Source organism: Prionailurus viverrinus, chromosome B1, assembly GCF_022837055.1.
Source record: "Prionailurus viverrinus isolate Anna chromosome B1, UM_Priviv_1.0, whole genome shotgun sequence".
NCBI lineage: Eukaryota > Metazoa > Chordata > Mammalia > Carnivora > Felidae > Prionailurus > Prionailurus viverrinus.
The window spans coordinates 36,467-64,340 of NC_062564.1; positions in this window are offsets into that span (position 1 = coordinate 36,467).

Here is a 27,874-nt window from a genome sequence, read left to right on the forward strand (position 1 = left end):
GTACCTGCACCGAACCCTAACCCAGCTAAGGCTCTCTCCTCATGGGGATCCAATTCCAAGGTCTGACAGTATCACGCGCCTGGGGTACAGAAGCGGTGCATGCTGACTCGGCAAGGAACCTGGAATCTCACCATGTCGTTTCCAAGGCCCAACTGCAGCTCCCGAGAGGATTCCGGAGGCCTCCTCGACCAGGGGCTTATCGACGTGTGTGGCCTTGGAGCCAAAGAGGGATCCTGACCGGCAACGTCCCTAGAGCACTAAACTTACCCCTTCGGGGAGAACACTGCCCTGCTGTGGGTTCGGCGCCTGGAGACTCCAGGTACCCATCCCTAACCCTAACCCTACCCCGATCCGGGACCCTCCACCGAATCCTAAGCCCGCCTCGTTCCCTAATCTTGCATTTGAGCCGCCTTCTGGCATGGGTCCTCATTTCAGCCCTGGAGGGAGATCACGAGACCTGAGTCGCTTCGGCTCTGGCGATGTCCCTGGACCGAACCCTAACCCTAGCTAAGGCTCTCTCCTCATGGGTCCCAATTCCAAGGTCTGACAGTATCACGCGCCTGGGGTCCAGGAGCGGTGCAGGCTGACTCATCAAGGAACCTGGAAGCTCACCATGTCATTTCCCAGGCCCGGCTGCAGCTCCCGAGAAGATTCCGGAGGCCTCCTCCACCAGGGGCTTATCGACGTGTGTGGCCTTGGCAGCCAAAGAGGGATCCTGACCGGCACCGTCCCTTGTGCCCTCAACTCAGCCCTTCGGGGAGACCACTGCCCTGCTGTGGGTTTGGCGCCTGGAACCTCTTGGGACACCACCCTAACCCTAACCCTATCCCGAACCGGGACCCTCCACCGAAACCTAAGCCTGCGTCGATCCCTAATCCTGCATTTGAGCCGCCTTCTGGCATGGGCCCTCACTTCAGCCCTCGAGGGAGGTCACGAGACGGGAGTCGCTTCGGCCCTGGTGACGTCCCTGGACCGAACCCTAACCCTAGCTAAGGCTCTGTCCTCATGGGGACCCAATTCCAAGGTCTGACAGCATCACGCGCCTGGGGTCCAGAAGTGGTGCAGGGTGACTCGGCAAGGAACCTGGAAGCTCACCATGTCGTTTCCAGGACGGCTGCAGCTCCCGATAGGAGTCCGGAGGCCTCCTCGACCAGGGGCTTATCGACGTGTGTGGCCTTGGCAGCCAAAGAGGGATCCTGACCCGCACATTCCCTTGTACCCTCAAATCAGCCCTTCAGGGAGACCACTGCCGTGCTGTGGGTTCGGCGCCTGGAGCCTTCAGGTTCCCATCACGAACCCTAACCCAACCCCGATCCGGGACCCTCTACCGAAACCTAAGCCCTCCTCGTTCCCTAATCCTGCATTTGAGTCGCCTTCTGGCATGGTCCCTGACTTCAGCCCTCGAGGGAGATCACGAGACTGGAGTCACTTTAACCCTAATGACGTCCCTGGACCGAACCCTAACCCTACTTAGGCTCTCTCCCCAAGGGCACCCAATTCCAACGTCTGACAATACTAGGCGCCTGGGGTCCAGAAGCTGTGCAGCCTGACTCGGCATGGAATCTGGCAGCTCACCATGTCGTTTCCCAGGCCCGACTGCAGCCCTTGAGAGGATTCACAAGGCCTCCTCCACCAGGGGTGGATCGATGTGTGTGGCCTTGGCAGCCAAAGAGTCATCCTGACCGACACCTTCCCTTGTGCCCTCAACTTAGCCCCTCGGGGAGACCACTGCCGTGCTGTGTGTTCGGCGCCTGGAAACTCATGGCCCTATCCCTAACCCTAACCCTACCCCAACCCGGGACCCTCCACCAAAACCTTGGCCTGCCTTGATCACTGACCTTGCAAGTGAGCCTCCTTCTGGCATGGGCTCTCACGTCAGCCTTAAACGAGATCACGAGACCGCTGTCGTTTCGAACCTGGCCATGTCCCTGGACCGAATTCTAACCCTATCTAACGCTCAGTCCCCATGGGGATCCAATTCCAACATCTGAAAACTCCACGTGCTTCGGGTCCAGAAGCGGTGCAGGCTCACATGGCATGGAACCTGGAAGCTCAGCATGTCGTTTCCCAGGCCTCACTACAGCTGCCCTAGAGGATTCCAGAGGTTCCTCGTTCAGGGGCCGTTCGACGCGTGTGGCCTTGGCAGCCAAAGACGGATCCTGACTAGCACCGTCCCTTGTGCCCTCAACTCAGCCCTTCGGGGAGACCATCGTTTTGCTGTAGGTTCCGTGCCTGGAGCCTCCTGGGACGTAACCCTAACCTTAACGCTACTTCTAACCGGGTCCCTCCACAGTAATCTAAGCATGCCTCGAACCCTAAACCTGCACTTGAGCCGCCTTCTGGCATGGGCCCTTAATTATTCCTGAGGGAGGTCACGAGCCTGGAGTCGCTATGGGCCTGGCGATGTCCCTTTACCGAAACCTACCCCTAGCTTAGGCTCTCTCCCCATGGGGACCCAATCCCTACGTCTCACAACACCATACGCCTTGGGTCCTTATGGGTTGCATGGTCACCTGGTATGGTATCTGGAAGCTCACCATATCGTTTCCCATGCCTGTTGCAGCTGCCAGAGAGAATTCCTGAGTCTTCCCCGGCCAGGCACTCAAAGAGTCTGACCCTGCCCGGAACTCTCCCTTGTGCCCTGAACTCAGTCCTTCGGAGAGACCGCTGAAGTGTTCTGGCTTCAGCACCTGGGGCCTCCTGGGATGTAACCCCAACCCTACCCTTAACGAGACCCTCCTCCTAATCCTCAGCCGGACTTGAACCCTATCCCTTCATTTTAACCTCACCTTCACATGAGCCCTCACTTCATCTCTCAAGGGACATCTCGAGACAGGAGTCACTTCGATCCTGGCTACGTCCCTGGTCCAAACACTAACCGTAGCTAAGGCTCTCTCCCCTTGTGGACCCAATCGCATGGTCTGGCAACGCCACGTGCCTGGGGTTCCAGAAGCGGGGCAGTGTCCCTCAGCATGGTGCCTGGAACCTCACAATGTCATTCTGCAGGCCCGGCTGCAGTTGTCTGAGAGAATTCCTGAGGCCTACCGGACCAGTGGCCCATAGATTTGCGTGGCCAGGGAGCCAAAGACTGAACCTTCCCGGCCCTCTCCCCTGTGCCCTCAACTTAGCCCATTCGGGTGACCACTGCCCTGCTGTGGGCTCAGTACCTGGGGCCTCTTGGGTCCTAACCCAATCCCTACCCCTAACGGAAACCTCAACCGAATCCTAACCCGATCTTGAAACCTAATCAAACAATTGACGCCCACTGTCTCCTGGTCCCTTACTTCATTCTTCTATCGAGATCACGAGACTGGAGTTGCTTTGGCCCTGGCAACGTCCTGGATCCAACCCTAACCCTAGCTCAGACTCTCTCCCAATGGGGATGTAAGCAACAAACCATAAATCGTCTATGAGAAAAATTGAAGAAACCCAAAGAAATGGAAAACATTCCATGCTCACGTATTAGAAGAACAAACATTTGGGGTGCCTGGGTAGCACCGTCGGTTAAGCGTCCGACTTCTACCAGGTCACGATCTCGCGATCCGTGATATCGAGCCCCACGTCAGGCTCTGGGCTGATGGCTCAGAGCCTGGAGCCTGTTTCCTATTCTGTGTCTCCCTCTCTCTCTGCCAATCCCCCGTTCATGCTCTGTCTCTGTCTGTCCCTCAAAAATAAATAAACGTTGAAAAAAAAAAAAGAAGAAGAACAAACATTGTTAAGATGTCAATACTACCAAAGCAATCGACACACTCAATGCAATCCCTATCAAAAAACACGAGCTTTCTCCACAGAGCTAGAACAAACAACCCTAAAATGTGTAAGGATCCAGAAAAGATACCAAAAACTAAAGTCATGTTGAAAAAGAAAACAAAGGTGGAAACATGACTATTTTGGATTTATGGTGTATTAGAAAGCTGCATTCATCAAGACAGTATGTACAGGCACAGAAACGGAGACAGACGTCAATGGAACAGAATATGGAACCCAGAAATATACCCTCAAACATAAGGTGAGTAATCTTTGTTAACACAGAAAGAATATCCAATGGAATAAGAGTCTCTTCAGCAAATGGTACTCGGAATACTGGACAGTGAGAATGATGAACCTGGACACTGTTCTTAAACGACACACACACACACACACACACACACACACACACACACCTCAAAATGAATGAATTATCTAAATGTAAGTCAGGAACCATCCAACTCCTAGAGGAGATAACAGGCAATGTACCTTCTTGATCCTGGCCGCAGCAACTTCTCGCTTGTCATGTCTCCAGAAACAAGGGCAATAAAAACCACAATGAACTATTGGGTCCTGAAGATAAAAAGCTTCTGCACAGCAGGGGACAAAATCAGCTAAACTAAAAGGCAACTGAATGAAATGGGAGAAGATATTTGCAGGTGACATATCAGATAAAGGGTTAGTATCCAAAATCTATAAAAACTGATCACACTCAACACCCAGAAACCAAATAATCCAGTGAAGAAATGGGCAAAAGACATGAAGAGACACCTTAAGAAAGATGACATCCAGATCGGTCACACATGAAAAGATGCTCAATCTCACTGGTCATCACTGAAATACAAATGAAACCCACAATGAGATATCCCCTCACACCTATCAGAATGGCTAAAATTAACATCTCCGGAAACGACAGATGTTGGCAAGGATGCAGGGAAAGGGAACCCTTTTGCAATGCTGGTGCGAATGCAAAGTGGTGTAGCCATTCTGGACAATAGTATGGAGATTCGTCACAAAAACAAAAAATAGAACTACACTAGGACCCAGCAATTGCACTACTATGTATTTATCCAAAAGATACACTAACGCTGACTCGAAGTGGCACGTGTACTCCAATATTTATAGCAGCATTCTCAACAATAGCTAAGTTATGCAAAGAGCCCAAATGACCACTGACAGATGAATGGATAAAGAAGATATGGTATATGCATACAATGGACTATTACTCTGTGATCAAAATGAATGAAATCTCGCTCTTTGCAACAACGGGGATGGAACCGGACTTTCTTAAGCTAAGCAAAATATGTCAGAGAACGACACACATCCTATGATTCCTCTCATCTGTCGAATTTAATAAAACTGATGAACATAGTGCAAGGAAAGCAAAAAGAAGATACACAGAGAGAGGGAGTCAAATGATAAGAGACGGTTAAATAGAGGGAAGAATCTCAGGGTTCCTGGAGGGTTACTGAATAGGGGTATGGGCTAAATGGGTGATGGGCATTAGGGGTGGACCTTGGGATGAGTATTGGGTATATTTTGTACTTGAGGGATCACTAAATTCTACTGCTGAAACTGTATTCCTCTATAAGGTAACTAACTTGGCCCTAAATTTTAAAAAGAAGAAATATTAAAAATAAGTAAAGAAATGTACCACCAGTCAAAAGAAAAGAATATTTAAGTCGGGCTCTTGAGTGGAAAGGAAAGACTAAAAGTGTTACAGACAAGAAAGGATCAGAGAAAACATCAAGAAACAATGACAAATCAACTACTAGAATGGGACTAAATATATACCTAGCAATAATCACTCTGACTATAAATGGACTAAATGCTCCAATCCAAAGACATTGGATAGGGCGTCAGAATGGACAAAACAAACAAACAAACAAGCAAACAAAAAACAATGTCTATCTAGATGCTGCCTACAAAGCCTTATTTGGACTTAAGTCTCCTGCAGATTTCTTATTTTTTTTAATTTTTTTAATGTTTATTTATTTTTGAGACAGAGAGAGACCGAGCATGAACGGGGGAGGGTCAGAGAGAGGGAGACACAGAATCTGAAACAGGCTCCAGGCTCTGAGCTGTCAGCACAGAGCCCGACGCGGGGCTCGACCTCACGGACCACGAGATCATGACCTGAGCCGAAGTCGGCCCCTTAACCGACTGAGCCACCCAGGCGCCCCACGTCTCCTGCAGATTTGAAGTGAGGGAATGAAGAAATATTTATCATGCCAATAATGTCAAAAGAAAGCCAGTAGCCATACTTATATCATGCAAAATAAACTTTAAAACCGAGACTCTATTTTGGTACCCTTTGGGTAAATACCTAATAGTGACATTGCATGCACCCAGTATTTATAGCAGAATTATCAACAGTAGCCCAACTATGGAGAAAGCCTAAGTATCCATCAACTGAGGAAGGTGTAAAGAAGTTGTGGTGTGTGTATGTATACGTATGTATATGCATATGGACATACGTGTATGTTCATATATACATACATACGTATATACAATGAAATATAACTCAGCTTCAAGAAGAATGAAATCTTGCCATTTGCAACGATGTGGATGGAGCTCGAATGTATTATGCTACGTGAAATACGTCAATCAGAGAAAGACACATATATGATTTCACTCATGTGGAAGTAAAGAAACAAAACACATGAAAACTTAGGAAGGAGCCAGGAAAAGAGAAGTGTGGTAACAAACCACATGAGTCTCTTAATGTTAGAGAAAAAAAAAAGTGAAAGTTGATGGAGGGAGATGGGTCAGCGCTGGGCTAGATGGAGGACGAGTATTAAGGAGAGCACTTGTTGTGATGAGCACTGGGTGTTGTATGTAAAGGATGAATCACCGAATTCTACTCCTAAACCCGAGAATGCACTGTATGTCAACTAAGACTTAAATTAAAATACATACATACATACATACATACAGCTATAACAAGAGATGAAGACAGACACTATCTGATACTAAAGGGGACAGCCACACAAGAAGATCCAATGATTGTAAATTTCGATGCACCCAACATGCGATCACCAAGTATACAAAACATTTAGCAACAACCGTAAAGGAACTCATTTATAATATGATGATGATAGTAGAGGACATTAACACATCACTCACATCAATGGACAGAACCTATAAACAGAAAGTCAACAAGGAAACAATGGCTTTGAGTGACACACTGGACCAGAAGGGTTTAACAGCTTTATTCAGAACACTCCATACTAAAATGCCAGAGTACACATTCTTTTCAAGCATACCTGGGGCGTTCTCCAGAATTGATCACATTCTCGGTCACAAATCAGGCCTCAAGAGGTACCCAACGACAGAGAACAGACCAAGCATCTTTTCTAACCACAAAGCTAGGAAACTTGAAGTCAACCACAAAAAGAGGGCGGGGGGGGGGGCGGGAAGGCCACAAATAAAGGGAGGTTAAGTAACATGCTTCTAAATGAATGGGTCAAACAGGAAATCAATGAGAAAATACACTGAAACAAATGAAAATGAAAATACACTGGTAAAACCCTTTGGAATGCGGCAAAAGCAGTCTATGATGGAAGTATATAGCAATACAAGCCTACCTTAAAGAGCAAGAAAACTCTCAAAGAATCCTAACTTACACCTGAAGGAATGAGAAAAAGAGCAGCAGAAGGAAGGAAATAATAGAGTTTAGGGCAGAAATAAGGAATATAGAAACCAAAAAGACACTAGACCAAATCAATGAAACCAGGGGCTGGTTCATTGAATGCAGTAATCAACTTGAAAACCTCCTTGGCAGACTCTTCACAATGAAGACAGAAAGGACTCAAATAAATGAAATCACAAATAAGAAAGGAGAAATGACAGTCAACACCACAAAAATACAATTAGAAGATAATATTATGAACATCTATATGCAACAAATTGGACACTCTGAAAAAAATGGACAACTTCCTAGAAACTCACACACTACCAAAACTGAAACAGGAAGATACCTAAAATCTGAAAACAGAAAGATACCCCATCAGTAATTAAAAAAATCTCCCCCCAACACAAGAGTTCATGGCCAGATGGCTTCATGGATGAATTCTACCATCCATTCAAGGAAGAGGTAATAGGTATTCTCCTCGAATTATTACAAAATTAAAAAAGAAGGAAAACTTACAAATTCATCGTATAGGCATCATTACCCTGATACCAAAATGAGATGAAGCCTCCACTAAAGCCAAAAACTGCAGCGGCGCCTGTGTGGGTCGGTCGGTTTACTGTCCAACTCTTAATTTTGAATGAGGACATTATCTTGCGGTACGTGGGTTCGAGTCCCACGTTGGGCCCTGCCATGACAGTGTGGGGCGTGGCCAGGATTGTCTCTCTCCCTGTCTCTCTGCCCCTCCCTCACTTTTATGTACACTATCTAAGGAAAGAAATAAGCATTTAAAAAGATGTTTAAAAAATTTTAAATAAAACTGCAGAGCAATAGCCTGATGTCTATGTATGCCGAAATTCTCATTAAAATACCTTCAAATTAAAGTCAACAATACATTGATAGAATCATTTCCCATAATCAAGTGGGATATATTCCTGGGCTGCAAGCGTGGTTCCACATTCACATATCAATCAACATGATGCACCACAGTAATAGAAGAAAGCATAAGAACAATAGGATGCTTTCAACAGATGCAGGGAAACTATTTGATAAAATGTCACATCCATTCATGATAAAAACCCTCAGCAAAGTACATTGAGACTCAACCTACCTACACATAATAAAGGTCGTCTATGAAAAACCCACAGCTCGTCTCATCCTCAATGGGTAAGAATTGAAAGTTTTTCTTCCAAAGTCAGGGACAAGCTAGGAATGACCCCTCTCACCACTGTTATCCCACATAGTACGGGAAACCCGAACCACAGCACTCAGACAACAAAAAGAAATAAGAGGCATCCAAATCGGCAAGGAAGAAGTAGCACTTTCGCTGTTTGGAACTGACATGATAGGTTCTATAAAAAGCATGAAAGGCTCCCTTAAAAATTGCTAGGATCGATATATGAATTCGACAAGTCACAATCTACAGAAATCAAGGAAGATAGATGTATTGAATTTCTAACACAAATCATGAATTAACACAGAGAGAAAGTAAGGGATCAAAACCATTGACAGGCTCACAAATACCACAAGAAACCAGGAATAAACCTAACCAAAGAGGTGAAACACCTGTACTCTAAAGGCTATGAAACACGGATGAAATAAATGGAAGAGGACACAAAGAAATGTACATACATTTCATGTTCATGGATGGGAAGCACAAAATACTGTTAAAATGTCTACACTCCTCAAAGCAATCTACACATATAATGAAATGAAGTGTGATAGGGATATCACGCTTACAAAAATATTTGTCACAGAACAAGAACAAATAATCTCAACATGTGTATGGAATGACAAATGTCCCCAAACAGCCAACACAAACTTGTAGAAGAAAAGCAAAGCTGGAGACATCACAATTCCAGACTTTAGGTTATATTACAAAGCTATACTGATCAGAACAGTATGATCCGTATGTCCGTACTGAACAGTACTGACAAAACAACAACAAAAAGTAACAACAACAACAAACTCATATGCATAGATCAATAGCATGGACACCCAGAAATAAACTCACACCTCTATGGTCAATTCATTCTCAACAAAGCAGGAAAGAACATCCAATGGAAAAAAAAGATAGTCTTGGGACACATGGGTGGCCCAGTCACGAAAGCGTGTGATGGTGGGTTCAGCTCAGGTCATGATCTCAGGGCAGTGCAGAGCATGCGTGGGATTCTCTCTCTCCATATCTCTCTGCCCCTCTTCTGCATGCTCTCTCTCTCTCTCTCTCTCTCTCAAAAATAAATACATAAATTAAAAAAAAGGCTCCTCAACATATGGTTTTGGAAAAACTGGACAGCAATCTGCAAAACAAAACAAAAACAACGGACCACTGTCTTACAACATACACAAAAATAAATCCAACATGGACAAAGACCTCTATGTGAAACCTGAAACCATAAAAATCCCAGAGGATAACACGGGTAGTATCTTACTTGACATTGCCTGTACAAACGTCTTTGTACATATATCTCTAGAGGTAAGGGAAACGCAAGCAAAAATAATGAGACTTTATAAAAATTAAAACCTTCCGTCACCAAGGAAATAATCAACAAAACGAAAACATCAACAGAATGATATTTGCAAACGACATCGGATAAAGGGTTAGTGTCCAAAATATATACAGTTATACAGCACCCAAAAAATGAGAAATCTGATTAAAAATGGGCAGAAGACACGAGTGGACATTTCCCGAAGGAAGACATATACATGGCCAAGAGACACATGAAAAAATGCTCAACAATACTGATCTTCAGGGAAATACAATTAGAAAGTACAATGAGAGAACACATCACATCTGTCACAATGGCTAAAATCAATGAAGGATGACACAGTAGGTGTTGCCATGGATGTGGGGAAAGAATAACCCTCTTGCACTGTGGGTAGGAATGCAAACTGCTGCAGCCACTCTGGAAAACCACATGGAGATGTCAAAAAACAAAACAAAACTAGAAATAGAAGTACCTTACAATCCAGCAACTTCACTACAAGGTATTTCCACAAAGAATACAAAATCTTCAAAGGGATACATGCACCGTGATGTTTACAGCAGCGTTTTCTACAAAAGCCAAATGACAGAAACTATCCAAGCACCCATCAACGGATGAATAAATTGAGATGTGGTCTATGGAATGTAATATGATTTAGCCGTAAAAACATGAAATCTTGCAATTTGCCACAAGGTGGATGGAGAGAGAGAATGTTATGCTGGGTGAAATAAGCCTGTCGGAGAAAGACAAATACCCAATGATTTCACTAACACATGGCAAGAAAACAAAAGAAAGGGGCGGGGAGAGGAGACCAACGGACTCTTAACTAGGAAACAAACTGGGGAGTTCCACAGCGAGGTGAGGGAATGGGTGAAACAGCTGATGGGGATTAAGAAGTGCACCTGGGATGAGCACCGGGTGACGTGTGGAAGTGTTGCTCTATATTGAACACCTGAAACTACTATTACACTGTGTCTTCACTCAGTGGAATTTAAATTAAAAGATAACATAAGGTTACTGAGACTTACCTACCGGGTTTTCGGTAGTGTTCAATCACTTCACTAGGTTGGAAAAATAACCATGAAATTTTTAAAAAAGCATGTATGATATGTGGGACTGTTTGTGCCCTTACCTTGGCCTCTGGGTCCAGCAGGACTCGGAACATGGGTCCCAGCTCCTTCTTCTAGAAGGTCGTGAGACGAGCATTTCATGGATCCACGTCCTAATTGAATGCAGCTCCCGTGCTTCTGAATTTCTGTTAGGGTTCCTTGTCGGAAACAAGCCTGGATCTGGAACACACCATCGACTGCATCTATGAGGTGATGTCGTGGGACCCCGCAATCCACAAGTCCTTTAGTAAAATACGTCTTGTGCAAACACTGTCCGGGAAGGGGTGGAATGAAACACGGGAACAGCCCAGAAAATGCAAAGGCCTGTGCAGCTCAGCGATCAGCTTGACCAGGGAAGCCACCCGGCGCCCCCTCCTCAGCACTCAGTACAACAAGGCAGCTTCTCTCTGGCGACTCAGGAGATGCCAAGTTGCTGCTAAGCTTCCAAGGTCTCCCCTGGGGTGGGTGGCAGAACCTGCTGGAAATGCAGCTCTGCTCTCTGTACTCAGGCACCAGCAGAGGCCTGAGTCCTCTGAGAGCAATCAAAGCCCTTCCTGCTCTGAGGTGCCCTGGGTCAGAAAAGCAGATGGTGCGCCCTCTGCTGGCTATCACTGCCCAGCAGAGGAACCCGCCCCTCGGGGGTCTGTGGTGCTTGAGCTCTCTCTGCTGGCCACCATGGGAATTCCTTCAATGTGGAAGGCCCTGGTTGCTCAGCTGAGAGACCGAAGGTGCTCTGGGCAACTAAGCCTGTTCTCCTCGTTGGGAAGGTTTTAGTGACAGGGCCTGGGACACAAAATCTTTTCCTTCTCTTTCTTGTGAGTGAAGAATGAAACCGAATTTATTAACGTAACGACATCATTGGTAATGTTTTAAGCAATATTCACAGAAAAATAGACCTCCGATTTACACATGCTGAACAAGAAGTAATTTTGTTTACCACCAAAATACTTAGGTTAGATAAAGAATGGACACCTTTGAGAGAGAGAGATACCGGCGTCCAGCGATGGAGTGTATGAGTCCTAGGGATACAAGGGACAGCCAATGGAATGGAGTCAATCCTGTAACAATATTGTTGCATGCTTTCACAGGATAGCTACACTTGTGGTTGAGTACAACATAATGTAGAGACAAATGGAATGACTACAATGTATGACTAAAACTAACACAACGAATGTGTGAACAATATTTCAATTAAAAATAGACATCCTTTACACTATCTTTAATTTCTTCTTCTTTGCCACTAAACTATCCTTCCTGGGGTGCTTGGGTGGCTTAGTCGGTGAAGCATCCGACTTTGAGTCAAGTCAGGATTTGGCAGTCCATGAGTTTGAGCCCTGCATCAGGCTCTGTCCTGAGAGCTCAGAGCCTCGAGCCTGCCTCATATATGGTGTCTCCCACTCTATCCCCCTCCCCAGCTCGGGTTCTCTCAAAAAAAGAAACATTAAAAATGAAAAATCATTCCTCATTGAGAATCTGCGAATTTCCATTCATACCAGATTCTCTAGCATCACCTTCTTGGTGTTGAAAGCTTATCTGAAAAGTCACGAATAATATCTTTTTTTTTTTAATTTTTTTTCAACATTTTTATTTATTTCTGGGACAGAGAGAGACAGAGCATGAACGGGGGAGGGGCAGAGAGAGAGGGAGACACAGAGTCGGAAACAGGCTCCAGGCTCCGAGCCATCAGCCCGGAGCCTGACGCGGGGCTTGAACTCACGGACCGTGAGATCGTGACCTGGCTGAAGTCGGACGCTTAACCGACTGCGCCACCCAGGCGCCCCACGAATAATATTTTTGATGATACATTTGTGACAACGTCAGAATGCAACTTACAGGGAGCTACACATCAGTTGTGAATTTACAGTGTGTATCCTTGGCTAATATTTACACTGAAATGTGCTTTAGGGATACGGATGGATGAAATAATGTCCATCCGTCATATAGGTCAATTGCCCATAGGACTATTATGCCTTCAATTAATAATTGCCATCTCTTCAGAACTAAAAGAAAGCTGGGTCAAGAAAATGTCTTTGAATTTCATGTAAGAGAAGACTAGGGTGTTTGAAAGGGTCCACCTACCTTCTGGATTCCTCAGATTGGTTGTGGAGAGGAGGATAGCAACCTATGATTTGGATGCACACCGCTAGACCCAGAGGGAGGATGTGTACCTTATTGTCAAATATATATATATATTTTACCAATATTACTAGTCCACCTCTGCCAGGTCCAAACTGCAGGACCTGGAGGCAACGCAATGCCTGATGCCTGGGTTCAGAACTTGAGGAAGGCAGGCTGGCGGGGGAGGGGGGAAATCCAACAGAGCCTGGGGCAGTGAGGGAGATGGCCCTGGGACACCTCCCCACAGGGCAGGCTATGGAGTTTTCCTGCCAAAGAGCGGCACACTCTCCCTCAAGACATCCCTCTCCAGGACAGAACGTGAGGCTGAACCTCACAATTCTAGAAGAAATGAGGGCTACCCATCTTTTCAATTCCAATGGCCTCTGCAGAACTTGGACCCAGGGATGTTGGAGTCTTGGGGCCATGGAACCCTGATTCCCATGATAGAAGCCCTTTCTGCCCCAGCACTCAGAGCCACTTCCTACATCCCCTCTCCCCTGGCCCATCTAACCGTGTCCACATACCCGGACCAGGTCTCTACTTTCCTTCTTGTACTTCCTCTTTGTCTCTGTTTCTCTCTAACCACATCTCTCTCTATTTCTTCCTTTCACTCTCTAGGGAGTGGTGTATTATACGGTGCTCAACTTTGTTCTTATACATGGGAATATCCAATTTTCCTAGCACCAGTTATTCAAAAGACTACTCTTCTCCACTGTGTATTATTGACTCCCTTGTCGAATACTAGGTGACTGTAATGCATGGGTTTAGTTTCGGCTCTCAATTTCTGTTCCATTGTCTTGTGTGTGTTCTTATGCCAGTGACATCATTGATTTCTTTGTGTTAGAATGACGCTTGAAATCAAGAAGGGGGATGCTTCCTGTTTTATCCTTTCTTGCGTTGGCTACATGGGGTCTTTTTGTGGTTCCAAATAAATTTTAGGTTATGATTTTCTAATTGCATAAATATTGCATCGGAGTCTTGATAGAGATTGCACTGAATCTCTAGATGGCTTTGGGTAATATGGACATTGTATCTGTATTAATTCCTCCGAAAGTTGGACATGGGATGGCTTTTCACTGACTTGTGTGTTCTCCCCTTTCTTTCACCCAAATTGAATTTCTTCCATTCCTGCACACAGGTTTTATAGTTTTCTGTAGAGAGATTTTCATTTCCTTGGCTAACGGTATTGCTATAATTTTTATTGTTTTTGATGCTATAAATGGGATTGTTTTCTTTACTTCTTCTCAGATAATTGGGTTAGTGTATAGGAATGATACAGAATTTGATATGGTGACTTTATACTTTGGAACTTCACTGCATTTCTTGATTAGATATTAACAGGTTCTTTTACATTAAACTTTTTATTTCAGTCCTTTACCTAGTTAAAAAAAAACAACATATTATTTGGGAATAGCTGACACACTATGTTACATTAGTTTCATATGAAAAACATAGTCATTGGCAAATGTATACATTCTGCTACGCTAACACAGGTGTAGCTGTCATCTGTCACCATGCATCCCTACTCCAGTACCATTCTCTATGTGCCCTATGCTATATCTTCTATCTGTGATTCATTCATTGCATAACCAGAAGCCTGCATCATCCAATCCCCTTCACATATCTAGGGCATCCTTGTCTTGTGCCTGATCTTAGCGGAAAATCTTTCACAATTTCACTACTGAGTATGACATTAGCTGTGGGCTTCACATACATGGCCTTCGTTATGTTGAGATCTGACCCTTCTACACAGAATTTTAAAGAGATTTTTACCACAAATGGATACCAAAGTTTCTCAGAACGCTTGTTCTGTGTCTATTGACATCCTCACATAAGTTTCCTTTTTCCTTTTTAACATGTATTTATTTAGATCAGTTTAAACGTATTTATGTGTTTTTTTTGTACTCATTTTTCAAGTTTTTATTTAAATTCCAGTTGGTTAACATGCAGTGTAATGTTAGCTTCAGGTAAGGAATGTAGTCATCCATCACTTACATACAACACCCAGTGATCCTCACTACTAGTGCCCTCCATAGCCCATCACCCATTTAACCCATCCCCCTATGCCACCTCCCTGGAGACATCCCTGGACCGAACCCTAAGCCAAGCTATGGCTCTCCCCCATGGGGACCCAATTGCAACGTTTGACAACACCACGCGCCTGGGGTCCATAAGCGGTGCAGGCTGACTCGGCATGGAACCTGGAAGCTCACCATGTCGTTTCCCAGGCCCGGCTGCAGCTCCTAAGAGGATTCTGGAGGCCTCCTCGACCAGGGGCAAATCGTCGTCTGTGGCCAAGGCAGCCGAAGACAGATCCTGCGCGGAACCCTCCCTTGAGCCCTCAGTTCAGCCCTTTGGGGAGACCACTGCTCTGCTGAGGGTTTGGCGCCTGGAGACTGCGGGGACCTAACCCTAAACCTAACCCTACCCCGAACCGGGACCCTCCACCGAAAAATAAGCCTGCCTCGATACCTAACCCTGGAATTGAGCTGCCTTCTGGCATGGGCCCTCACTTCAGCCCTCGAGGGAGATCAGAAGACTGGAGTCGCTTTGGCACAGGCTACGTCCCTGGACCGAACTCTAACAGAGCTATGGCTCAGTCCCCATGGGGATCCAATTCCAACGTCTGAAAACACCACGGGACTGGGGTCCAGAAGTGGTGCAACCTGACTCCGCAAGGAACCTGGAAGCTCACCATGTCGTTTCCCAGGCCTGGCTGCAGCTGCGCGAGAGGATTCCGGAGGCCTCCTCGACCAGGGGCCGATCGACGTGTGTGGTCTTGGCACCAAAGACGTATCCTCACCGGCACGGTCCCTTGTGCACTAAACGCAGCCCTTCGCAGATACCACTGCCCTGCTGTGTGTTCGGCGCCTGGAGACTCCTGGGACCTAACATTAACCCTAACCCTACCCCGAACCGGGACTCTCCACCGAAACCTAACCCTGCCTCAATTCCTAACCCTGCAATTGAGCCGCCTTCTGACATGGGCCCTCACTTCAGCCCTCTAGGGGGATCACGACTGCAGTCGCTTCGACCCTGGCGACGTCCTTCGACCAAACTCTAACTCTAGCTCATGCTCAGTCCACATGGGGACCCAATTCCAACGTCTGACAACACCACCCGCCTGGGGTCCAGAAGCGGTGCAGGCTGACTCGGCAAGGAAACAGGAAGCTCAACATGTCGTTTCCTGAGCCTGGCTACCGCTGTCCAAGAGGATTGCGGAGGCCTCCTCGATCAGGTGCCAATAGACCTGTGTGGCCTTGGCAGCCAAAGAAGTATCCTGACCGGCACCGTCTCTTGTGCCCTCAACTCAGCCCTTTGCGGAGACCACTACCCTGCTGTGGGTTCGGCGCCTGGAGCTCCTGGGACGTAACCCTAAACCTAATCCTACCCCGAACTGGGAACCTCCACCTAAACCTAAGCCTACCTGGATCCCTAACCCTACAATTGAGCCGCCTTCTGGCATGGGCCCTCTCTTCAGCCCTCGAGGGAGATAACGAGACTGGAGTCGCTTCCGCCCTGGCAACGTCCCTGGACCGAACCCTAACCCTAGCTAAGGCTCTTTCCCCATGGGGACCCAATTCACACGTCTGACAACACCACCTCCTGATGCGGTTTTTCTGCCTCCTGGATGCGGTTTAATTCCCATGGTTTCCAGGGATGAGCAAACCTTCACAAAGAGAGAAAGCACAGGCCAGGCCAGCCAGACTCCTTATTCTGTCGAGGAACAAAGTGCCAGCCTGGTGGCACCAGGAACCAGCACCAGCACGGCGCTGCCTGCCCCACCATCCAGACCATCCAGGGCGGGAAGCTGGCCTACGCTCCCTGCTCAGCCCCAGAACGCATCCCCAAGACCAGAGGCTGCACGCACAGCCTCAGGGAGGAACCGGCGGTGGGCCTACATCTCTCCTCTCTGTGCCTGAAGCTGGGCAGTAGGTTCTGGGTCCGTGCCTCCTTGACCTTGGCTTTCTTAGAGGCCAGCTTCTTCCGCTTCTTGGGAGGGTGGAGGAGACGATGCAGAGCAGGAGGGACAAGGTAGTCAGGGACATGGGCCAGGTGGGGCTTCACCACAGCAGGGTGTAAGGCAGATCATGCCACAGCAGCTGAAGGTACAGGGGGTTGTCTTCGAAGTATGTCTTGTGCCTCTCTGAATGCAGAAGTTCACCGCTCCTGGGGTCCAGAAGCAGTGCATGCTGACTCGGCATGGAACCAGGAAGCTCAACATGTCATTTCCAGGCCTGGCTGCAGCTGCCCGAAGGGATTCCGGAGGCCTCCTCGACCACGGGAGGAACAACATGTGTGGCCTGGGCAGCGAAGGAGGGTTCCTGTCCGCCACCATCCCTTGTGCCCTCAACTCAGCCCTTCGGGGAGATCACTGCCCTGCTGCGGGTTCGGCGCCTAGAACCTCCTGGGACCTAACCCTAACCCTAACCCTACCCCGAACAGGGACCCTCCACCAAAACCTAGGCCTGCCTCGAACCCTAATCCTGCATTTGAGCCGCCTTCTGGCATGGGCCCTCACTTCAGCTGTCGAGGGAGATCACGAGACCAAAGTCGCTTCCGCCCTGGCGATGTCCCTGGAGTGAAACCTAACCCTAGCTAAGGCTCTCTCCTCATGGGGAACCAATTCCTAGGTCTGACAGCATCTCGCACCTGGGGTCCAGAAGCGGTGGAGGCTGACTCGGCAAGGAACCTGGAAGCTCACCATGTCGTTTCCCAGGCCCGGCTGTGGCTCCCAAGAGGATTCCGGAGCCCTCCTCGACCAGGGGCTTATCGACGTGTGTGGCCTTGGCCGGCAAAGAGGGATCCTGAACGGCACCGTCCCTTGTGCCCTCAACTCAGCCCTTCGGAGAAACCACTGCCCTCTGTGGGTTCGGAGCCTGGAACCTCTTGGGACCCCACCATAACCCTAACCCTATCCCGAACCGGGACTCTCCACCGAAACCTAAGCCTGCGTCGATCACTAATCCTGCATTTGAGTCGCCTTCTGGTATGGGCCCTCACTTCAGCCCTCGAGGGAGATAACGAGATAGGAGTCTCTTCGACCCTGGCGACGTCCCTGGTCCGAACGCTAACCCTAGCTAAGACTCTCTCCTCATGGGGACCCAATTCCAAGGTCTTACAGCATCACGTGCCTAGGGTCCAGATCTGGTGCAGGCTGAATCGGCAAGGAACCTGGAAGCTCACCATGTCGTTTCCCAGGCCCAGCTGCAGGTTCTGAGAGGATTCCGGAGGCCTCTTCGACCAGGGGCTTATCGACGTTTGTGGCCTTGGCAGCCAAAGAGGGATCCTGACCGGCACCGTCCCTCGTGCCCTCACCTCAGACCTTTGGGGAGACCACTGCCCTGATGTGGGTTCGGCGCCTGGAGCCTCCAGGTCCACAACCCTAAACCTAACCTTACCCCGATCCGGGACCCTCCACCGAAACCTAAGACTGCCTCGATCCCTAATCCTGGATTTGAGCCTCCTCCTGGCATGGGCCCTCACTTCAGTCCTCGAGGGAGATCACGAGACCGGAATCGCTTCGGCCCTGGCGTCGTCCCTGGACCGAACCCTAACCCTAGCTAAGGCTCTCTCCTCATGGGGACCCAATTCCAAGGTCGGACAGGATCACGCGCCTGGGGTCCAGAAGCGGTGCAGGCTAACTCGCCAAGGAACCTGGAAGCTCACCATGTCGTTTCCCAGGCCCGGCTGCAGCTTCCGAGAGGATTCCGGAGGCCTCCTCGACCAGGGGCTTATCGACGTGTGTGGCCTTGGCAGCCAAAGAGGGACCCTGACCGGCACCGTCCCCAATGCCCTCAACTCAGCCTTTCGGGTAGACCACTGCCCTCATGTGGGTTCGGTGCCTGGAACCTCCTGGGACCTAACGCTCACCCTAACCCTACCCCGAACCGTTACCCTCCACTGAAACCTAAGCCTGCCTCGTTCCCTTATCCTGCATTTGAGCCGACTTCTGGCATGGGCCCTCACTTCAGCCCTCGAGGGAGATCACGAGACCGGAGTCGCTTCGGCCCTGGTGTCGTCCCTGGACCGAACCCTAACCCTAGCTAAGGCTCTCTCCTCATGGGGACCCAATTCCAAGGTCGGACAGCATCACGCGCCTGGGGTCCAGAAGCGATGCAGGCTGACTCGGCATTGAAGTTGGAATCTCACCATGTCGTTTCCCAGGCCAGGCTGCAGCTCCCGAGAGGATTCCGGAGGCCTCCTCGACCAGGGGCTTATCGACGTGTGTGGCCTTGACTGCCAAAGAGGGGCCCTGACTGCCATGGTCCGTTGTGCCGTCAACTCAGCCCTTCGGGGAGACCACTGCCCTTCTGTGGGTTCGGCGCCTGGAACCTCTTGGGACCTAACCCTAACCCTAACCCTTCCCCAAACCGGTACCCTCCACTGAAACATAGCCTGCCTCATTCCCTTATCCTGCATTTGAGCCGCCTTCTGGCATGGGCCCTCATTTCAGCCCTCGAGGGAGTTCAAGAGACCAGAGTCGCTTCGGCCTGGCGTCGTCCCTGGACCGAACCCTAACCCTAGCTAAGGCTCTCTCCTCATGGGGACCCAATTCCAAGGTCGGACAGCATCACGCGCCTGGGGTCTAGAAGCGGTGCAGGGAGACTCGTCAAGGAACCTAGAAGCTCACCATGTCGTTTCCCAGGCCCGGCTGCAGCTACCGGGAGGATTCCGGAGGCCTCCTTGACCAGGGGCTTATCGACGTGTGTGGCCTTGGCATCCAAAGAGGGATCCTGACGGGCACCGTCCTTTGTGCCCTCAACTGAGCCCGACGGGGAGACCAGTACCCGGCTGAGGGTTTGGCGCCTGGAACCTCCTGGGACCTAACCCTAACCCTAACCCTACCCCGAAACAGGACCCTGCACCGAAACCTAAGCCAGCCTCGATCCCCAATCCTGCAATTGAGCCGCTTTCTGGCATGGGCCCTCACTTCAGCCCTCGAGGGAGATAACGAGATAGGAGTCTCTTCGACCCTGGCGACGTCCCTGGTCCGAACGCTAACCCTAGCTAAGACTCTCTCCTCATGGGGACCCAATTCCAAGGTCTTACAGCATCACGTGCCTAGGGTCCAGATCTGGTGCAGGCTGAATCGGCAAGGAACCTGGAAGCTCACCATGTCGTTTCCCAGGCCCGGCTGCAGGTTCTGAGAGGATTCCGGAGGCCTCTTCGACCAGGGGCTTATCGACGTTTGTGGCCTTGGCAGCCAAAGAGGGATCCTGACCGGCACCGTCCCTCATGCCCTCACCTCAGACCTTTGGGGAGACCACTGCCCTGATGTGGGTTCGGCGCCTGGAGCCTCCAGGTCCACAACCCTAAACCTAACCTTACCCCGATCCGGGACCCTCCACCGAAACCTAAGACTGCCTCGATCCCTAATCCTGGATTTGAGCCTCCTCCTGGCATGGGCCCTCACTTCAGTCCTCGAGGGAGATCACGAGACCGGAATCGCTTCGGCCCTGGCGTCGTCCCTGGACCGAACCCTAACCCTAGCTAAGGCTCTCTCCTCATGGGGACCCAATTCCAAGGTCGGACAGGATCACGCGCCTGGGGTCCAGAAGCGGTGCAGGCTAACTCGCCAAGGAACCTGGAAGCTCACCATGTCGTTTCCCAGGCCCGGCTGCAGCTTCCGAGAGGATTCCGGAGGCCTCCTCGACCAGGGGCTTATCGACGTGTGTGGCCTTGGCAGCCAAAGAGGGACCCTGACCGGCACCGTCCCCAATGCCCTCAACTCAGCCTTTCGGGTAGACCACTGCCCTCATGTGGGTTCGGTGCCTGGAACCTCCTGGGACCTAACGCTCACCCTAACCCTACCCCGAACCGTTACCCTCCACTGAAACCTAAGCCTGCCTCGTTCCCTTATCCTGCATTTGAGCCGACTTCTGGCATGGGCCCTCACTTCAGCCCTCGAGGGAGATCACGAGACCGGAGTCGCTTCGGCCCTGGTGTCGTCCCTGGACCGAACCCTAACCCTAGCTAAGGCTCTCTCCTCATGGGGACCCAATTCCAAGGTCGGACAGCATCACGCGCCTGGGGTCCAGAAGCGATGCAGGCTGACTCGGCATTGAAGTTGGAATCTCACCATGTCGTTTCCCAGGCCAGGCTGCAGCTCCCGAGAGGATTCCGGAGGCCTCCTCGACCAGGGGCTTATCGACGTGTGTGGCCTTGACTGCCAAAGAGGGGCCCTGACTGCCATGGTCCGTTGTGCCGTCAACTCAGCCCTTCGGGGAGACCACTGCCCTTCTGTGGGTTCGGCGCCTGGAACCTCTTGGGACCTAACCCTAACCCTAACCCTTCCCCAAACCGGTACCCTCCACTGAAACATAGCCTGCCTCATTCCCTTATCCTGCATTTGAGCCGCCTTCTGGCATGGGCCCTCATTTCAGCCCTCGAGGGAGTTCAAGAGACCAGAGTCGCTTCGGCCTGGCGTCGTCCCTGGACCGAACCCTAACCCTAGCTAAGGCTCTCTCCTCATGGGGACCCAATTCCAAGGTCGGACAGCATCACGCGCCTGGGGTCTAGAAGCGGTGCAGGGAGACTCGTCAAGGAACCTAGAAGCTCACCATGTCGTTTCCCAGGCCCGGCTGCAGCTACCGGGAGGATTCCGGAGGCCTCCTTGACCAGGGGCTTATCGACGTGTGTGGCCTTGGCATCCAAAGAGGGATCCTGACGGGCACCGTCCTTTGTGCCCTCAACTGAGCCCGACGGGGAGACCAGTACCCGGCTGAGGGTTTGGCGCCTGGAACCTCCTGGGACCTAACCCTAACCCTAACCCTACCCCGAAACAGGACCCTGCACCGAAACCTAAGCCAGCCTCGATCCCCAATCCTGCAATTGAGCCGCTTTCTGGCATGGGCCCTCACTTCAGCCCTCGAGGGAGATAACGAGATAGGAGTCTCTTCGACCCTGGCGACGTCCCTGGTCCGAACGCTAACCCTAGCTAAGACTCTCTCCTCATGGGGACCCAATTCCAAGGTCTTACAGCATCACGTGCCTAGGGTCCAGATCTGGTGCAGGCTGAATCGGCAAGGAACCTGGAAGCTCACCATGTCGTTTCCCAGGCCCGGCTGCAGGTTCTGAGAGGATTCCGGAGGCCTCTTCGACCAGGGGCTTATCGACGTTTGTGGCCTTGGCAGCCAAAGAGGGATCCTGACCGGCACCGTCCCTCATGCCCTCACCTCAGCCCTTCGGGGAGACCACTGCCCTGCTTTGGGTTCGGCGCCTGGAACCTCCTGGGACCTAACCCTAACCCTAACCCTACCCCGATCCGGGACCCTCCACCGAAACCTAAGACTGCCTCGATCCCTAATCCTGCATTTGAGCCTCCTCCTGCCATGGGCCCTCACTTCAGGCCTCGAGGGAGATCACGAGACCGGAATCGCTTCGGCCCTGGCGACGTCCCAGTACTGAAGCCTAACCCTAGATAAGGCGCCCTCCGCATGGGGACCCAATTCCAAGGTAGGACAGCATCACGCGCATAGGGAACAGAAGCGCTGCAGGCTGACTCGGCAAGCAACCTGGAAGCTCACCATGTCGTTTCCCAGGCCCGGCTGCAGCTCCCGAGAGGATTCCGGAGGCCTCCTCGACCAGGGGCTTATCCACGTGTGTGGTCTTGGCAGCCAAAGAGGGACACTGACCGGCAACGTCCCTTGTGCCCTCAACTTAGCCCTTCGGGGAGACCACTGCCCTGCTGTGGGTTCAGCGCCTGGAGCCTCCTGGGACCTAACCCTAACCCTAACCCTACCCTGAACCAGGACCCTACACCAAAACCTAAGCCTGCCTCGACACCTATTCCTGCATTTGAGCCGCCTCCTGGCATGGGCCCTCACTTCAGCCCTCGATGGAGATCAGGAGACCGGAGTCGCTTCGGCCCTGGCGACGTCCTTCGACCGAACCCTAACCCTAACTAAGGCTCTCTCCTCATGGGGACCCAATTCCAAGTCGAAAAGCATCACGCGCCTGGGGTCCAGAAGCGGTGCAGACTGACTCGGCATGGAACTTGGAATCTCACCATGTCGTTGCCCAGGCCTGGCTGCAGCTCCAGAGAGGATTCCGGAGGCCTCCTCGACCAGGGGCTTATCGACGTGTGTGGCCTTGACAGCCAGGGAGGGACCCTGACTGGCACCGTCCCTTGTGCCATCAACTCAGCCCTTCGGGGAAACCACTGCCCTGCTTTGGGTTCGGCGCCTGGAACCTCCTGGGACCTAACCCTAACCCTAACCCTACCACGAACCAGGACCATCCCCCGGAACCTAAGCCTGCCTCGATCCCTAATCCTGCATTTGAGCCGCCTCCTGGCATGGGCCCTCACTTCAGGCCTCGAGGGAGATCACGAGACCGGAGTCGCTTCGGCCCTGGCGACGTCCCAGGACCGAACCCTAACCCTAGATAAGGCTCTCTCCGCATGGGGACCCAATTCCAAGGTAGGACAGCATCACGAGCCTGGTGTCCAGAAGCGGTGCAGGCTGACTTGCCAAGGTACCTGGAAGCTCACCATGTCGTTTCCCAGGCCCGGCTGCAGCTCCCGAGAGGATTCCTGAGGCCTCCTCGACCAGGGTCTTATCGACGTGTGTGGCCTTGGCACCCAAAGAGGGATCCTGACCGGCACCGTCCTTGGTGCCCGCAACTAAGCCCTTCGGGGAGAACACTGCCCTGCTGTGAGTTCGGCGTCTGGAACCTCTTGGGACCTAACCCTAACCCTAACCCTTCCCCGAACCGTTACCCTCCACTGAAACCTAAGCCTGCCTCGTTCCCTTATCCTGCATTTGAGCCGCCTTCTGGCATGGGCCCTCACTTCAGCCCTAGAGAGAGATCACGAGAGCGGAGTCACTTCGGCCCTGGCATCGTCCCTGGCCCGAACCCTAACCCTAGCTGAGGCTCTCTCCTCATGGGGACCCAATTCCAAGGTCGGACAGCATCACGCGCATAGGGAACAGAAGCGGTGCAGGCTGACTCGGCAAGGAACCTGGAAGCTCACCATGTCGTTTCCCAGGCCGGGTTGCAGCTCCCGAGAGGATTCCGGAGGCCTCCGCGACCAGGGTCTTATCGACGTGTGTGGTCTTGGAAGCCAAAGAGGGACACTGACCGGCACCGTCCCTTGTGCTCTCAACTCAGCCCTTCGGGGAGACCACTGCCCTGCTGTGAGTTCAGTGCCTGGAACCTCCTGGGACCTAACCCTAACCCTAACCCTACCCCGAACCAAGACCCTCCACCGAAACCTAAGCCTGCCTCGACACCTAATCCTGCATTTGAGCGGCCTCCTGTCATGGGCGCTCACTTCAGCCCTCGAGGGAGATCACGAGACCGGAGTCGATTCGGCCCTGGCGACGTCCCTGGACCGAACCCTAACCCTAGCTAAGGCTCTCTCCTCAGGGGACCCAATTCCAAGGTCGGACAGCATCACGCGCCTGGGGTCCAGAAGCGGAGCAGGCTGACTCGGCATGGAACTTGGAATCTCACCATGTCGTTTCCCAGGCCCGGCTGCAGCTCCAGAGAGGAATCCGGAGGCCTCCTCGACCAGGGGCTTATCGACGTGTGTGGCCTTGACAGCCAGGGAGGGACCCTGACCGGTACCGTCCCTTGTGCCCTCAACTCAGCCCTTCGGGGAGACCACTGCCCTGCTTTGGGTTCGGCGCCTGGAACCTCCTGGGACCCAACCCTAACCCTAACCCTACCCCGAGCAGGACCCTCCACCGAAACCTAAGCCAGCCTCGATCCATAATCCTGTATTTGAGCCGCCTTCTGGCATGGGCCCTCACTTCAGGCCTCGAGGGAGATCACGAGACCAGAGTCGCTTCGGCCCTGGCGACGTCCCAGTACTGAAGCCTAACCCTAGATAAGGCGCCCTCCGCATGGGGACCAATTCCAAGGTAGGACAGCATCACGCACATAGGGAACAGAAGCGGTGCAGGCTGACTAGGCAAGGAACCTGGAAGCTCACCATGTCGTTTCCCAGACCCGGCTGCAGCTCCCGAGAGGATTCCGGAGGCCTCCTCGACCAGGGGCTTATCCACGTGTGTGGTCTTGGCAGCCAAATAGGGACCTTGACCGGCACCGTCCCTTGTGCCCTCAACTTAGCCCTTCGGGGAGACCACTGCCCTGCTGTGAGTTCAGCACCTGGAGCCTCCTGGGACCTAACCCTAACCCTAACCCTACCCTGAACCAGGACCCTACACCAAAACCTAAGCCTGCCTCGACACCTAATCCTGCATTTGAGCCGCCTCCTGGCATGGGCCCTCACTTCAGCCCTCGAGGGAGATCACGAGACCGGAGTCGCTTCGGCCCTGGCGACGTCCTTCGACCGAACCCTAACCCTAACTAAGGCTCTCTCCTTATGGGGACCCAATTCCAAGTCGAAAAGCATCACGCGCCTGGGGTCCAGAAGCGGTGCAGACTGACTCGGCATGGAACTTGGAATCTCACCATGTCGTTTCCCAGGCCCGGCTGCAGCTCCAGAGAGGATTCCGGAGGCCTCCTCGACCAGGGGCTTATCGACGTGTGTGGCCGTGACAGCCAGGGGGGGACCCTGACTGGCACCGTCCCTTGTGCCATCAACTCAGCCCTTCGGGGAAACCACTGCCCTGCTTTGGGTTCGTCGCCTGGAACCTCCTGGGACCTAACCCTAACCCTAACCCTACCCCGAAACAGGACCCTCCACCGAAACCTAAGCCTGCCTCGATCCCTAATCCTGCATTTGAGCCGCCTCCTGGCATGGGCCCTCACTTCAGGCCTCGAGGGAGATCACGAGACCGGAGTCGCTTCGGCCCTTGCGACGTCCCAGGACCGAACCCTAACCCTAGATAAGGCTCTCTCCGCATGGGGACCCAATTCCAAGGTAGGACAGCATCACGAGCCTGGTGTCCAGAAGCGGTGCAGGCTGACTTGCCAAGGAACCTGGAAGCTCACCATGTCGTTTCCCAGGCCCGGCTGCAGCTCCCGAGAGGATTCCTGAGGCCTCCTCGATCAGGGGCTTATCGACGTGTGTGGCCTTGGTACCCAAAGAGGGATCCTGACCGGCACCGTCCTTGGTGCCCGCAACTAAGCCCTTCGGGGAGACCACTGCCCTGCTGTGAGTTCGGCGTCTGGAACCTCTTGGGACCTAACCCTAACCCTAACCCTTCCCCGAACCGTTACCCTCCACTGAAACCTAAGCCTGCCTCGTTCCCTTATCCTGCATTTGAGCCGCCTTCTGGCATGGGCCCTCACTTCAGCCCTCGAGGGAGATCACGAGAGCGGAGTCGCTTCGGCCCTGGCGTCGTCCCTGGACCGAACCCTAACCCTAGCTGAGGCTCTCTCCTCATGGGGACCCAATTCCAAGGTCGGACAGCATCACGCGCATAGGGAACAGAAGTGGTGCAGGCTGACTCGGCAAGGAAACTGGAAGCTCACCATGTCGTTTCCCAGGCCGGGCTGCAGCTCCCGAGAGGATTCCGGAGGCCTCCTCGATCAGGGGCTTATCGACGTGTGTGGCCTTGGTACCCAAAGAGGGATCCTGACCGGCACCGTCCTTGGTGCCCGCAACTAAGCCCTTCGGGGAGAACACTGCCCTGCTGTGAGTTCGGCGTCTGGAACCTCTTGGGACCTAACCCTAACCCTAACCCTTCCCCGAACCGTTACCCTCCACTGAAACCTAAGCCTGCCTCGTTCCCTTATCCTGCATTTGAGCCGCCTTCTGGCATGGGCCCTCACTTCAGCCCTCGAGGGAGATCACGAGAGCGGAGTCGCTTCGGCCCTGGCGTCGTCCCTGGACCGAACCCTAACCCTAGCTGAGGCTCTCTCCTCATGGGGACCCAATTCCAAGGTCGGACAGCATCACGCGCATAGGGAACAGAAGTGGTGCAGGCTGACTCGGCAAGGAAACTGGAAGCTCACCATGTCGTTTCCCAGGCCCGGCTGCAGCTCCCGAGAGGATTCCGGAGGCCTCCTCGACCAGGGGCTTATCGACATGTGTGGCCTTGGTAGCCAAAGAGGGACCCTGACCGGCACCGACCCTTGTGCCCTCAACTCAGCCCTTCGGGGAGAACACTGCCCTGCTGTGAATTCGGCGCCTGGAACCTCCTGGGACCTAACTCTAACCGTATCCCCACCGCGAACTGTTAACCTCCATCGAAACCTAAGCCTGCCTCGATCCCAGTCCTGTATTTGAGCTGCCTTCTGGCTTGGGCCGTCACTTCAGCCCTCGAGGGAGATCACGAGATCGGAGCGGCTTCGGGCCTAACGCCGTCCTTGGACCGAACCCTAACCCTAGCTAAGGCTCTCTCCTCATGGGGACCCAATTCCAAGGTCGGACAGCCTCACGCGCCTGGGGTTCAGAAGCGGTGCAGGCTGACTTGCCAAGGAATCTGGAAGCTCACCATGTCGTTTCCCAGGCCCGGCTGCAGCTCCAGAGAGGATTCCGGAGGCCTCCTCGACCAGGGGCTTATCGACGTGTGTGGCCTTGGCAGCCAAAGAGGGACCTTGAACGGAACCGTCCCTTGTGCCCTCAACTCAGCCCTTCGGGGAGACCACTGCCCTGCTGTGGGTTCGGCGCCTGGAACCTCCTGGGACCTAACCCTAACCCTAACCCTACCCCGAACCGTTACCCTCCACTGAAACGTAAGCCTGCCTCGATCCCTTATCCTGCATTTGAACCGCCTTCTGGCATGGGCCCTCACTTCAGCCCTCGAGGGAGATCACGAGAGCGGAGTCGCTTAGGCCCTGGCATCGCCCCTGGACCGAACCCTAACCCTAGCTAAGGCTCTCTCCTCATGGGGACCCAATTTCAAGGTCGGACAGTATCACGC